The sequence below is a fragment of the Lissotriton vulgaris genome, chromosome 1_1 (genome assembly GCF_964263255.1).
Source record: "Lissotriton vulgaris chromosome 1_1, aLisVul1.2, whole genome shotgun sequence".
Lineage (NCBI taxonomy): Eukaryota > Metazoa > Chordata > Amphibia > Caudata > Salamandridae > Lissotriton > Lissotriton vulgaris.
This window is the reverse complement of record NC_141685.1, coordinates 80,119,231-80,132,905: the sequence shown is the minus strand read 5'-3', so window position 1 is coordinate 80,132,905 and position 13,675 is coordinate 80,119,231. Positions and strand designations below refer to the sequence as shown.

Here is a 13,675-nt window from a genome sequence, read left to right as displayed (position 1 = left end):
ACCAGTAATGGAATTAGCAGGAGAGGCGGAAAAGGGTAAGCAAATATCCCTGACCAAATCATCCATAGGGCATTGCCTTTGGATGCTGGGTGTGGGAACCTGGATGCAGAGTTTGGGCCTTTTGCGTTGTTCACTGGAAAACCTCAGTTTTGAAAGTAGGGAAGAAGAACTTGGGGATGAAGTTTGTGAGAAGTTAGCCTTGTTGTGTTCTATCTAGGACCCCGATCAATATTGTGACCTCATGCCCCTATACGGCTATAATCAATACATATCCCTATAATGGCATAACAATCAGAGCCATATTTCAGTAACTCGCCTCTGCAGTCCATGACACAGCAGAAGCCACTTCCTTAGATTCCTAGATAGCACACCGAGTTCTTTCGACATACCAAATCCCCAGCAACCTGGGAAAGCCCCGCTTGCTTTATTTTGATTAGTAATAGAACTCCTGCGAGCACTGTAAGAATGACCAGTTCTTAGTGACATCTTTATTGACGTCTTATGTCCAAAAACGTACGTCAAACTCAGCACCTTTCAGGTATAAATATACCAATGCTGCCTTAAGCAAACACACTGTGGTGGTGAATACTGGAGCAGAACAGCTGTCCCTTGCAGAGCCCAGCAGATGCGAGAAGCCCACGGATGCTGCCCCTCCTCCTCCTTGACGTGCTGAGAAAGATGCTGTCTTTTCTCCTGCCGAGAAAATCCAGCTCCGGCGTTTCCAGCCTACCCTTGCGGGTAACTGGGATATCGGGTCCTGAGCGGAGATACCAGACCTCCTGCATTCTATTCCAGAGGTACGGTGCTGACTAAACCCTTAGAGAGAATTCTTGAAACAAACTCTTGGCAAAACCAACTTAACTTAAACTGCTACTTACTTACTCCCTCCCATGTATTAGGCTTAGGTCAGGTACACTGGGGTAGGCATAGTTAGAAGCACCAGTTGAGGTCGTTAGCTAATGTATATATGAATGTATATATTTTATTCATTTTAACCATCTTATGGGTAAGAAACCATATCAATGCTTTTATAGTATTATTTCGTAATACTTCTTTTACTGTACGCACTTTTCATAATAACAAGTCTTGCTATTGTGGCAATTCATTTTTCTTGCATGAGAAGGAAGACTGCTCAATAAATAATATCTTTTATTGAAAAACGCCCGTCTCTCTATTCTCTGCACCCTGGTGAAAGTAAAATCTGAACAACTGACTGAGTGAAATAGCTGTCTATTGTTTCACACGACTCTAGAGATTGACTCTTATTCTAAGGAGCAAAGTTGTCATGTTTATGCGGTTGTCGGAAGCTGAATCCCTTCTTGTCTGAGCCAGGGAAGCTGATCACTTGCTATTCAGTCCACAAAGTTACCAGTGACCTCTGAGCTAGCTGGCGCAAACCTAAATTAAGTCTAACATAGTCAGTAGAGACCTAGAAGACCGCAGTCCTACGTCTACACTGCTGTTTATGTTATTCCAATGCGCAGGGCCTATAGGGAAAATAGGAACTACACTACAGCCTGGCATATGATGTCCACTAGTTCTAGTGGGCACCATGCACCAGTCTAATCGACCCTTATTGATGGTGGTTGTAAAGTCAACCTTATAGAAAGCTATCCTAGTGGTAGCATGGACCAGTAGTCGTCAAGCTAAGACTTAGAGGCGAGTTAAGCACGTTGTTTTACCTTTTTTAATCCCTTGAATACCAAATGAAAGGACACCACACAAGGTATATATCAAATATATATTTATTTATTCTAAACACAACCCCTCTGCACTCTTTATGAGGTCAGAGTTAAAAGCACAATACAAGTTACTTAATTAGCATACGATAAGTTGCACAAAGACAGTTATGCCCTAGGGGCCTCACAAACCATACACTAAAATATTGGTATAAAAACCAGTTTTGGAATAGAAAGCAGGCTTATAGCCTGTGGAATCGCTGGGGCTACTCTAAACAACCAACGGTTAGGATGCAGGAGGACCACGGGAGACGCGTGCAGTGACTAAACACAGCCGCAGCTTACCATTGACTTTCTATGGGAAACAAAGAAGTTACAAAGTTACAGATTATGGGCACACGGGAGTGAACTACGATGGAGCCCTTTTAGACTAGGACACTAGGAGAGTCAATACCCGCAGGAGCACCAGAGTACTCGAGTTACCTCACCCAGGGAAGCCGGGTGCGTAGGTGTCTTTTCGTGTCGGGTTTCGTCGTCGATTCCAATGGAGAGCTGCGAAGAACGGCAGAAGGCGACCGGAGGAAAAGTGTCCAGGTGGATCCAAGAGTGGATTGAAGATCTGAAGAACCTGAAAGCAGAAGGGACAGAGTCTGGGTCACTAGCCAGTGACCAGGAAGGAACCAGGAAGGAACCAGGCGATTTCGGGTGATTTCAGGTGAAGAAGTGAGGCTTGTCTCTGCAGCCACGAGGACCAGGAGGCGTCGACGATGACCAGGAGCTGGATTCGAGCTGTCCCACGAAGGATCTAGTGGACTGCGGTGTCGGTATCTGGATTGGACCCAACAAGCCTTGGCAAACGCAATCTACGCAGGAGATGAAGATTGGCTTCGGAGCAGACCAGCAAGGTCTGAGGAGCTTATCCTTTGTAGGGAAGCTGGAGCAAGCCTGGAGCAACCAGGAAAGCGAGTTAGTTTTAAAAGAAAGTCTTCCAGGGGCACACTAGCCAAAGGGCAAGGAACCGCGAAGACGCGTCGAACTGAAATGCAGGAGCGGGCCCCACGGGACACTCATAGAGTGTGGAGGCCTGTGCGTCGGTGCAAATGTGGCTCGGATCTGGGGCTTCAAGAACCCCAAAGCACAACTTCCAAATACCTTGGAAAGTAGATCCAGCTTGCAAAATGCAGGATGTCCAGGAGTTCCGGTCCCACATATCTCGTGTCCGCCACGGGTCTCAGCTTTGCTGGGAACGTCGAGCAGCGTCAGAGATGTCTGGAAGTCTGTGTCCTGTGTCACAGAGTCTTCAGGATCCGTCGGGAGCCTCTACAATGCAGACCGGCAAGATGCTTCTTGGTGCCTGTTTGAACAGGCACCAAGGAGGTGTCTTCCGTCTTCCAGTCTTCCAGTATTTTTAGACACCGTCACAAAGTGGAAGGGGTACCCTGGGGACCCGTTCGAAATTGCGACTGCATTACCACCCTCTTGAAGAGGGTGGTAATTTGCAAGTGTTTTGCGACCGCAATTATGGTCACAAAACATTCACACATAGCATTGCGGACGCAATTAGGAAGGGAATGCCCCTTCCTAATTGCGACTTGCAATTCTTAAATAGAGAGTCATAAATAAACTGCGACTTGCTATTTTGAAATTGTACACGGCCAACAGTGATTTTGCATGTGCAAACGGGTTCGCAAACCTGTTTGCGCATGCAAAATTACGTCGTACATCTGGCCCACTGTGATTGATTCCACTGACTCGCTAGACATTGTTGCAGAGGACGCATGTGAAGCCTTGCATGAGGTACGATTGCAACGTAGGATGCAATCATTCCCAGCAGATGCATGAAGACTTTGGCGGGTAATGATTGGTTGAGTTGAAATTGTAATAGTGTGGCCTGGATATTGTGAATCCTGGCTATATTGGGAGCGGCTAGAGCTTTGAGAGTGTTGATGGAAGCTCCCAGATAAGATTGCACTTGTGCCGGAAACAGGTGAGATTTTTGTGCAATTATTGTAAACCCCAACTGGTGAAGTAGATGTACTGTTGTCTGATTGTGTAGTGTCCTTGGTGAGAGAGAGGATGACCTGGGTGTCGTGAGGGTAGGATACTATACTGAGTCTGTGCTGTTTGACGATGGTGGCGAGGAGGGCCATGTAGATGTTGAAGAGCGTGTGGCAGAGCGACGATCCTTGTGGTACTCCGAAGTTGATTTCTGTGGGTTTGGAGAGGAAGGGTGGCAGTCTGATTCTTTGGGTTCTGCCAGTGAGGAAGGAGTGGATACAGTCAAGGGCGGTTCCCTGTATGCCGGCGTCATGGAGTCTGCCGGTGAGTGTGCGGTGGGGGACGGTGGAATGCCGCAGCGAAATCAAGTATGATCAGAGCTGCAGTGTGCCCTTGGTCGAGGAGGGTGTGGATGTTGTCTATGGCAGCGAGGAGAGCGGTCTTGGTGCTGTGGTTGCTGCGGAATCCAGATTAGGAGGGGTTGAGATGGGAGTTTTCTTCAATTAATTTTGTTAGCTGGGTATGGACGATCTTCTCTGTGACTTTGGAGGGAGATGGGTCGGTAGTTCTTGAGGTCGGTGGGGGTGCTGAGTGCTTCTTGAGCAGGGGTCTGCCTTTGGTATTGTTTCCTCTATACCCTCCTCTGTAGAAACCTCTAGAGGAAAAGGATTGGATGTTACCTTTGCAAGAGGAAGCATTTGAGTCTGAGGATATTGTTTTGGACCCTGCTATGTAAAACGAGCGGTGAAAGGAGCCTCTATTGCAGAGGTATTCAAACTTTTCCAGGTTGAGCCCCCCCAGCTGAATTCCCCCAGATGTTGGGCCCCCCCACCACCCGACCGAAACCTCGGGAATCCGGCACACCACATGATCGACTGCAACGCGCACACCACGGGCTATATCCGGCAAACAATGCTCAACACAACAAGAGTGCCTAGCAAACTGCAGGCCTGTGAGTTGGTGCTGCGAAACGACAGAGGCGTACCACACAGCTCAAAACACAATCCTCCAAGGCAAAGGAAGTCATCACAACCCTCCCCATCCATCATGTACACCTTGTCATCCACCAACTCCCCCACCATTCATTCCTTCCCTCCATCTGTGCTCCATCCACATCCAAACCCCTTCAACCACTTGCAACCCCATCCACCATCCATCATCTCACCCATCCATCCCCTCACCCATCCATCCATCCCTTCACCCAATCCATCCCCTCACCAATCCATCCACTCTTCCACCCATCCATCCACCCACTCATCCATCCAACCACTCACCCCTTCACCCAAGCTATGCTCCTACTCATCCATCCACTCCTCCATTCATCCATCCACTCCTCCATTCATCCATCCACTCTTCCACCCATCCATCCACTCCTCCACCCATCCATCCATCCACTCACTCATCCATCCAACCACCCACCCTCTCGCCCATCCAGCCATCCCCCACCCACTCATCCATCCACCCAGTCACTCATCCGTCCACCCACTCAACCCCTCACTCATCCATCCACCCACCCATCCATCCCTCCCGCTCCCCACCCTCCCCCCACTCATGCATGCACTCTCTCACCCATCCATCTTCATGCTCCTCTCCTCACCCATCTATTCACACACCTGCCCATCCACTCTGCCAATCATTCATCCATGTCCTCGCTCATCCATCCATCCATCCTCCCCCTCTCTCTCCATTCCCCCCTCACCCAGCCACCCATCCCTCCATCCACCCTTCACCCATCCACCCACTCATCCACCCACTCATCCATCCACTCATCCACTCATGAATCCATCCATTGACCTCTCACCCACCCCTTCACTCCTCCATCCATCCCCCGTCTATCCACCCTCCTCAATCACCCATCCATCCCCACATCCACCCCTTCACTCATCCATTCATTCATTCACCCCTTCACCCATCAATACATCAATCCATCCATCCATCACCTCTCTCATCCATCCATCCACCGACTCGTCCAGCATCCACCCCCATCGATCCATCCACCATTTCACTGATCCATCCATCCCTCCACCCATCCATCTACCCTTCCAACCATACACACATCCATCCACTCCCATCCATCCATCCCTCCACTCATGCATCCATCCTCTCTCCCACCATCCATCCACCCCTTCACCCATCCATCCATCCTCTCACTCATCCATCCACCCCCCCACCCATACATCCACCATGTCATCCACACATCCACCATTCCACCCATCACTCCACCCATACATCCACCACTCCACCCATACATCTATTCACCCACATGGCAACATAACGGACGTCTGGTCGCCGGCTCCACCCGACATCCCTCAACACATTTGATGATTCAAATTCGAATCTGCAGACCAACATCCCTAAACACAGACACTTCGGTGCCCCACAGAAAGATCCTCATGAGTTGATGACCGCAGACCAGAGCCCACCTTCCCGATTCATGGCCCAACCCCGGATTGCAACCTCTCCCTCCCTTCCCAAAATAACTGAAGGACTCCCATCCCCACCCCCTCTTCCCCCTCACTCCCACCTCCCTTGAAAGGCTAGGGCACTGGGCCAGAGCCCACCCCGCCCGTGCCTCAAACCCTGTAGGGCAGTGGTTCCCAAACGTTTTCAGCCAGCGGCTCCCTTGACATATGGGCCTTTGGCTGCGGCTCCCCACTATGTTACATTTTTTTGGCGCTTGCGGTGATACATATCCGGCCTCTGGAGTACTTTCATTTTTCTCTCTGAAAATTATTGGGATGAAGGTATTATAATCATAGATGTTATCCCCGGTATACTATGTCAGTAAAACCGAATGACCCACAGTGTAAAGAGATGTCAAAAAGTCACTGCTGTTAAATATGACAGAGATCTTCCAGATCAAGGAAAGGAAATTCATTTTACTTTAAATACCACTAGAATATATTAAAAGCAGCTTTCCTGGTCCAAGGAAGACCTGGCTTGGCAGTTTGGTCTGGACTGTTGCCATGATGCACATGGCGAAGACTGATTTGCAGATGGCGGGGTCTAAACTAGGGTGGCAAAGTGAGCTAAATCTGTAACTTGGGGTGAGTGTCTGAAAAGTTTCAGCACTCTGTCCATCATCTCCTTGTGTTTGCTGGTAAAACATATTTAAAAAAGCAAACAAGTCTGCTCTAAAGTATGTGCAACAAAAAACAAGCATTTGCAGTGCAATAGGTCTAGCATTTATGCAAATTTGAGCTATTGGTATTGAAAATGACAGTGCTTTTTATTTATATTTTTAAAAATCAAAACATGAATAAAAGGCATTGCCATTTACAATGGCAATAGCTCAAAATCGTGTACTTGCAAGGCCTATTGCATTGCGAAATACTGCTAGTTCATTTAATCTGCCAATTTCCAGACTCTGCACAAGCGAAGGTTTTCATTCTCTTGCCTGAATGGGTTCTTGTAGGTCTTGTGACTCTGTGCACAACTACACTTTGGTTGAGGTAGCATGCGTTGTTTCTCTGTGCAAGTACTGAAGTTGCATGCACTTTGAAAAATACAAACCTGCTGGGATGGTCAACGCCTCTTTCCATGGGTTCTCTTCCCAGTTATGCAGACCTCACACTGTGTTTTAGTAGGTACCTCCACGGCGGGAAACAGGGGTCGAATTGTGTGGTATGCAGTGGGTTTGTGTACTGGAATTATGTGGCATAGTGTGCCTGTGGAATTATGTGAATAGTAATTATGTGATATTGAATGTGCTGGAATTATGTGGAGTGGGATTTGGGTTATGGAGTGTAATAATGTGGAATGGTATTTGGTGTTGTGGAGTGGCATGTAGTGGAGTTTAATCATGTGGTGTGCTGTGAAGTTTGTGTGTGATATGATGTGGAATTCTGTGGTGTGGATTGGATGTATGTGGTGTGTTGTGTTGAGTAGAATTATGTAGTCTGATGTCGAATTATGTGGTGAGGCTTGGAAATGTGTGAAACTAACAAAAGCGCTGTTTTAGGCGAGACTTAACAATGTAGATCAATTATATGGACAAGAACTTACAATAAACTCAGTGCTGAACAGCACAAAACAGCATGCATTACATTAGTGTACTACACTGACCAAATACTTAATGCTTAAACTGCAAACAAATGAAGAGATGAACCCACCGACCTCAAGAACTTCCGCCCCATCTCGCTCCTCCCTTTTCCTGCCAAAGTCATCGAGAAGATCGCCAACACACAGCTTGCCGCCTTCCTCGAGACGAACGGATCCCTCGACCCCTCGTAGTCCGGTTTCAGAGCCAACCACAGCATCGAGACCGTCCTCATCGCAGCCACCGACGACATCCGAGCCCTTCTCGACAACGGGGAAACAGCGGTACTCATCCTCCTGGACCTCTCTGCCGCGTTCGACACTGTCTGCCACCGCACCCTAGTCCAGCGCCTCAGCAACACCGGCATCCAAGAGAAGGCACTGAAGTGGATCATCTCGTTCCTAGCTGGAAGAACACAGAGAGTCCGCCTCCCCCCGTTTCGTTCCGAGGCCACTGAAGTCATCTGCGGTGTCCCGCAAGGATCATCACTCATCCCCACCCTCTTCAACGTCTAAATGAGAGCCCTCACAGCCATCGCACACCGACACAACCTCAACATCATCTCCTACACCGACGACACCCAGCTGATCCTCTCCCTCCCCAGAGACCCCGACACCGCCAGAACCGGCCTCCACGAAGGGATGAAAGACGTCGCCGAGTGGATGAAGAACAGCCGCTTGAAACTGAACTCAGACAAGACGGAAGTCCTCATCCTTGGACCATCACCCTCCTCCTGGGACAACTCCTGGTGGCCACCCTGCCCTGGGCACCGCCCCCAAGCCGACAGACCACGCACGCAACCTGGGCTTCATCCTGGAGTCCTCCCTCTCTATGACCAGACAAGTCAACGCCGTCTCCTCTTCATGCTTGCACACCCTCTGCATGCTCCGCAAGATCTTCCGATGGATCCCGATCGAAACCAGGAAGACGGTTACCCAGGCCCTCGTCACCAGCCGGCTCGACTACGGAAACACCCTCTACGTCGGAACCACAGCCAAGCTACAAAAAAAGACTATAGCGCATCCAGAACGCCTCCGCCCGACTCATCCTAGACATCCCTCGATGCAGCCACATCTCCGGCCACCTGAGGAACCTGCACTGGCTCCTCGTCAACAAGAGGATCACGTTCAGGCTCCTCACCCACGCACACAAGTCTCTCCACAACCTGGGCCCCAAGTACCTCAACGACCGCCTGACCTTCAACACGCCCACCCACCAGCTACGATCCGCTAGCCTCGCCCTCGCCGCCGCACCACGCATTCGAAGAGCCACCGCCGGAGGCAGATCCTTCTCCTACCTGGCGGCCAAGACATGGAACTCCCTCCCCATTCACCTTCGGCTGACCCAGGACCACCTCGCCTTCAGGAGACAACTCAAGACCTAGCAGTTCGAGAAGTAGCGGCCCCCTTCCCCCAAGCGCCTTGAGACCCTTCCGGGTGAGTAGCGCGCTATAGAAGTGATATTATTGATTGATTGATTGATTGATTCACCCAACTCATGAGGAGCGAGCCATGGCTTAAAGATTGACAATGAACTATCACTGGAGTTTTGACATTTTTTTTACAAACACATAACTGGGAGTAACCTACATGTAGTTTGACATACAATAACGTGATCAATATATCAACCAAGATGTATATGCTTCAGGTACATCACAAGTACATGTAGTGGGCGAAGTTGCAGCGCACTGCAGAGGGAAGGTAAAGTGGAGCATCTTATACTGCATTCTCTCAAACACAAGGCATTGCCTCATCACTTCATTCCTTTAGAATCAAACACAAGGCATTGCATCATCACTTCATTCCTTTAGAATCAAACACAAGGCATTGCATCATCACTTCGAATCAAACACAAGGCATTGCATCATCACTTCCTTCCTTTAGAATCAAACACAAGGCATTGCATCATCACTTCCTTCCTTTAGAATCAAACACAAGGCATTGCATCATCACTTCGAATCAAACACAAGGCATTGCATCATCACTTCCTTCCTTTAGAATCAAACACAAGGCACTGCATCATCACTTCATTCCTTTAGAATCAAACACAAGGCATTGCATCATCACTTCGAATCAAACACAAGGCATTGCATCATCACTTCATTCCTTTAGAATCAAACACAAGGCACTGCATCATCACTTCATTCCTTTAGAATCAAACACAAGGCATTGCATCATCACTTCGAATCAAACACAAGGCATTGCATCATCACTTCGAATCAAACACAAGGCATTGCATCATCACTTCATTCCTTTAGAATCAAACACAAGGCATTGCATCACCACTTCATTCCTTTAGAATCAAACACAAGGCGTTGCATCACCACTTCATTCCTTTAGAATCAAACACAAGGCGTTGCATCACCACTTCATTCCTTTAGAATCAAACACAAGGCGTTGCATCACCACTTCATTCCTTTAGAATCAAACACAAGGCATTGCATCATCACTTCATTCCTTTAGAATCAAACACAAGGCATTGCCTCATCACTTCCTTCCTTTAGAATCAAACACAAGGCGTTGCATCACCACTTCATTCCTTTAGAATCAAACACAAGGCGTTGCATCACCAATTCATTCCTTTAGAATCAAACACAAGGCGTTGCATCACCACTTCATTCCTTTAGAATCAAACACAAGGCATTGCATCATCACTTCATTCCTTTAGAATCAAACACAAGGCATTGCATCATCACTTCGAATCAAACACAAGGCATTGCATCATCACTTCATTCCTTTATAATCAAACACAAGGCATTGCATCATCGCTTCATTCCTTTAGAATCAAACACAAGGCATTGCATCATCACTTCATTCCTTTAGAATCAAACACAAGGCATTGCATCATCACTTCATTCCACTACAAACACAATCTTTGTGCATGAAAGACTGTGCCGTTTAGCCAAGAATAACAGTCTTAAAAAACCCTGTAAAAAGGTACAAGTTATAAGCAGATTCCAAACCCTGCAAGAGAGAATCATAAGCCTGAAACCACTAGTAAAAAACAGTCTCATGAGTCTTGTATAAGGCCGCATTCTAGTATTTGTGCTCATTGAAAAACGCCTACAGACGACGTGTCAAGCCACATAGTTCATTACATCATTTGTGTTCAAAACAAGCAGCAAACTGAAAGTGCCGTCATTCCAAGATGCAAACTCAAGAAGAAACCAAGGTGATTCTTACCCAAGTCAAGATGGAAACCAGGACTGCATGGAGGATGGGGAGCACTCGAGGCAGCCCCTGCTCATGCCCGGAGGGACCAAGGCCCCGGAGTGTGGGATGAAGAGAGCCTACTGGGTCAACAGCTGCGCATGCGCAGAGTACAGACACTGCCTGCTGCCCCGGAGTGCGGGCTGAAGAGAGCCTGCTGGGTCAACAGCTGCGCACGCGCTGAGTACAGACACTGCCTCCTGCCCCGCAGCGTGGGCTGAGGAGAGCCTGCTGGGTCAACAGCTGCGCATGCGCAGAGTACAGACACTGCCTCCTGCCCCGAGCGTGGGCTGAGGAGAGCCTGCTGGGTCAAACAGCTGCGCATGCGCAGAGAACAGTTAGCTCCTTCTGCCCCGGAGTGTGGGCTGAGGAGAGCCTGCTGGGTTAACAGCTGCGCATGCGCAGAGTACAGACACTGCCTTTTGCCCCGGAGTGTGGGCTGGAGAGCCTAAAGCGCTACCAATGACGGCCCTGGGTCTCTGTTTGGCCAGCCCCCGCCCGCCCACGCTGTAGCAGTGGCGCAGACTAGCGCGTGCGCAGTGCGCTCTCTTGACTTGACTGTTGGTGCTTGCATGCACTGGGACTGGCCTGCCATCTGTGCCGCCTCGAGTCGACTCGAGAGTCGAGAGAGACACCGACACCGACGGCCACATTAAGGTAAAGCGAAAATTAATTCCATTTGAATTTTTATCCAGCAACCCACTTGCCGAACACTTCACATCCGTCTGGGATGTGAAGTGTTTCCATAACTTGTGTTCGGTTCCCCATCATTACACCTCGCTGTGGCCTCTTTTACAAATTAAATAGTGCTCCGTGGGTCTTCGCTCTTTTAGGGTGGGGGCATGGGGGCTGGTAACCATTGTGACGCGTATTTCAGCAGAATTAAAAGTGCGCGCGTGAGGCTTCAGAGATTGCGTGGCCACCGGCAATCATTTAATTTTGCCTTGTCCTGTTTCCTGCCGCCCATTCGCGCCTGCCACTGGAGCTGCAGGGCAGGCGAGCCTCAGAGGGTGGGGTGGGATGCATCCTCCTGGGGTCATTAAAACGTCTTTTTTAGACCCCGCAGCAGCCCTCGTGCTCCAGGGCCCCATCGGCTCTGTAGCACACACACAGAGAGGAGACACTGTTGTCTGCGTGTACTTTGAGGTTTCCTTGGGGAACGAACGGACGCTCACTTTTGAAGTAATTGAGGCAAGGTTTGTTGCTTTATTAATGTTGGTGGTTGCAGCTGCAGTTGGTGGGCATTTAGACTCAAATTCAGGGACTGGCATTTCCTCACGTAACAGAGGGAGAGAGGCCCGAGTCGTCCTGAGGTTATTATCCAGATTGATTTTGCCGTCAGGCAGGCCACACTTTGCCTGGCAATATGTGTTTTGTTTTTCGGTCAGCCATTTGTTTGTAGTTGCAGTTGGGGCCTCGCATATGCATATCCTGTTGGGGCCCTCCATGTGCGTTGCAGGGGGGCCCCCTCAAGTTTCGTTACGCCACTGTAGCATATATTGCAGTATTATACCTCAAATTGTACTTTGTTTTCTCTTGTAACCTGCACACTTGTCACTTTTTCCCTCTGTAATGCACTGTTTGCTACCTCATTTATTTTGTTAGCTCACGCACAGCTCTGTGGTCCACATAGGCTCCTGCTGGGTGGTTAAGAGGTACCATTTGCACTCAACTGGAGCCTTATTGAGTTAGGCAGCAAATTATACACTTACTGTACAGTCGATGCACCTAGTAGTGCAATGAAAACCACTGCAATGTTGTAAAACGGTAATTGCCGAGGCTTATCTTGTAACCGGCGCATTAGGGCTGAAGGTTGTGATATTGGCACTTTCTAAATGCATTATATTCACCTTGTCTGAACTAAATCTCATCTAGCTGATGTAAAGTGCTTGGCATACCACTGGAATGCAATTACATATGTAGGCGCTAAATGTGCAGGAGGCCACGCCACAAGCAACTAGTATGGAAACGTTAAAATAACTTAGAAGGCCGAGCAGGAAGTCAGTGCGTTACTTAAAAGAGCGCCGAAATAAGGCGCGAATGAAGCAAAGGGTAGCGAGGAGCTGGAGAGGGCTGCGCGCGGGCGGGATGTTGCTGGAGGGGCTACGGATGCATATGCGGCTTGAAATGACACGCTGCAGGCTGACAGGAAACTAGGCTTGTGGCCTCCGCTTATAGCGATATATTTTGGTAGCTAATGTATGGAATTGTCCCTGACAATCCATCAGTCACAGGGCTGTTTATAACCATGCCGCCACAAGCTGAAGACACAGAAAGTAAATCTTTATTTGTCTTTCTTGTGACTGAATGGCGAGGAGTAAAAATAGTCCCCTGTGACTGATATTTTGTCATCAGAAACTGAATCTTTCATGCATGCGCCATCACTAACTCACACCCCCTACTCCTTTATTGCAAAGGTTTTAAAGAAACATGACCTAGGTCTCGATGTACTAACGCGTTTTGCACTCACAGGGCTTTGGTGTACAAAACTGGAGCCAATCCAAGTGCATAACCCACCCAGTGTCATTATGTAGTGAAAACAGGAGTCACAAATGGATTTGCACTTCGCAATGCCCGTTTTCCTTGTGACTCAGAAGGTTATATAGCAATGGTTGCTGCCCCCATTTGCAGTCACAAAGCATTGAAAGGATACCACCCGCAAAATTGGTGGTATACATTTGCAAAGTGGAAGCTGTCCTTGAGAGACAGTTTCCACTTTGGGAAAGTGGCCTGAGGGCATTGAGGGAAGC

At 48.7% G+C, this 13,675-nt stretch overlaps 1 protein-coding gene across 1 annotated transcript in view; it reads right to left on the bottom strand.

Annotated features, from left to right (window-relative positions):
- The window catches only part of LOC147737424 (uncharacterized), a 51,746-nt gene extending 40,703 nt beyond the window's left edge, over positions 1 to 11,043 (bottom strand). Inside the window, exon 1 of the mRNA XM_086929158.1 lies at positions 10,899 to 11,043. The gene's annotated coding sequence lies outside the window, so the exon portion shown is untranslated. The remainder of the gene's footprint in view (positions 1 to 10,898) is intronic.
- Between the last annotated feature and the right edge of the window lie 2,632 nt (positions 11,044 to 13,675).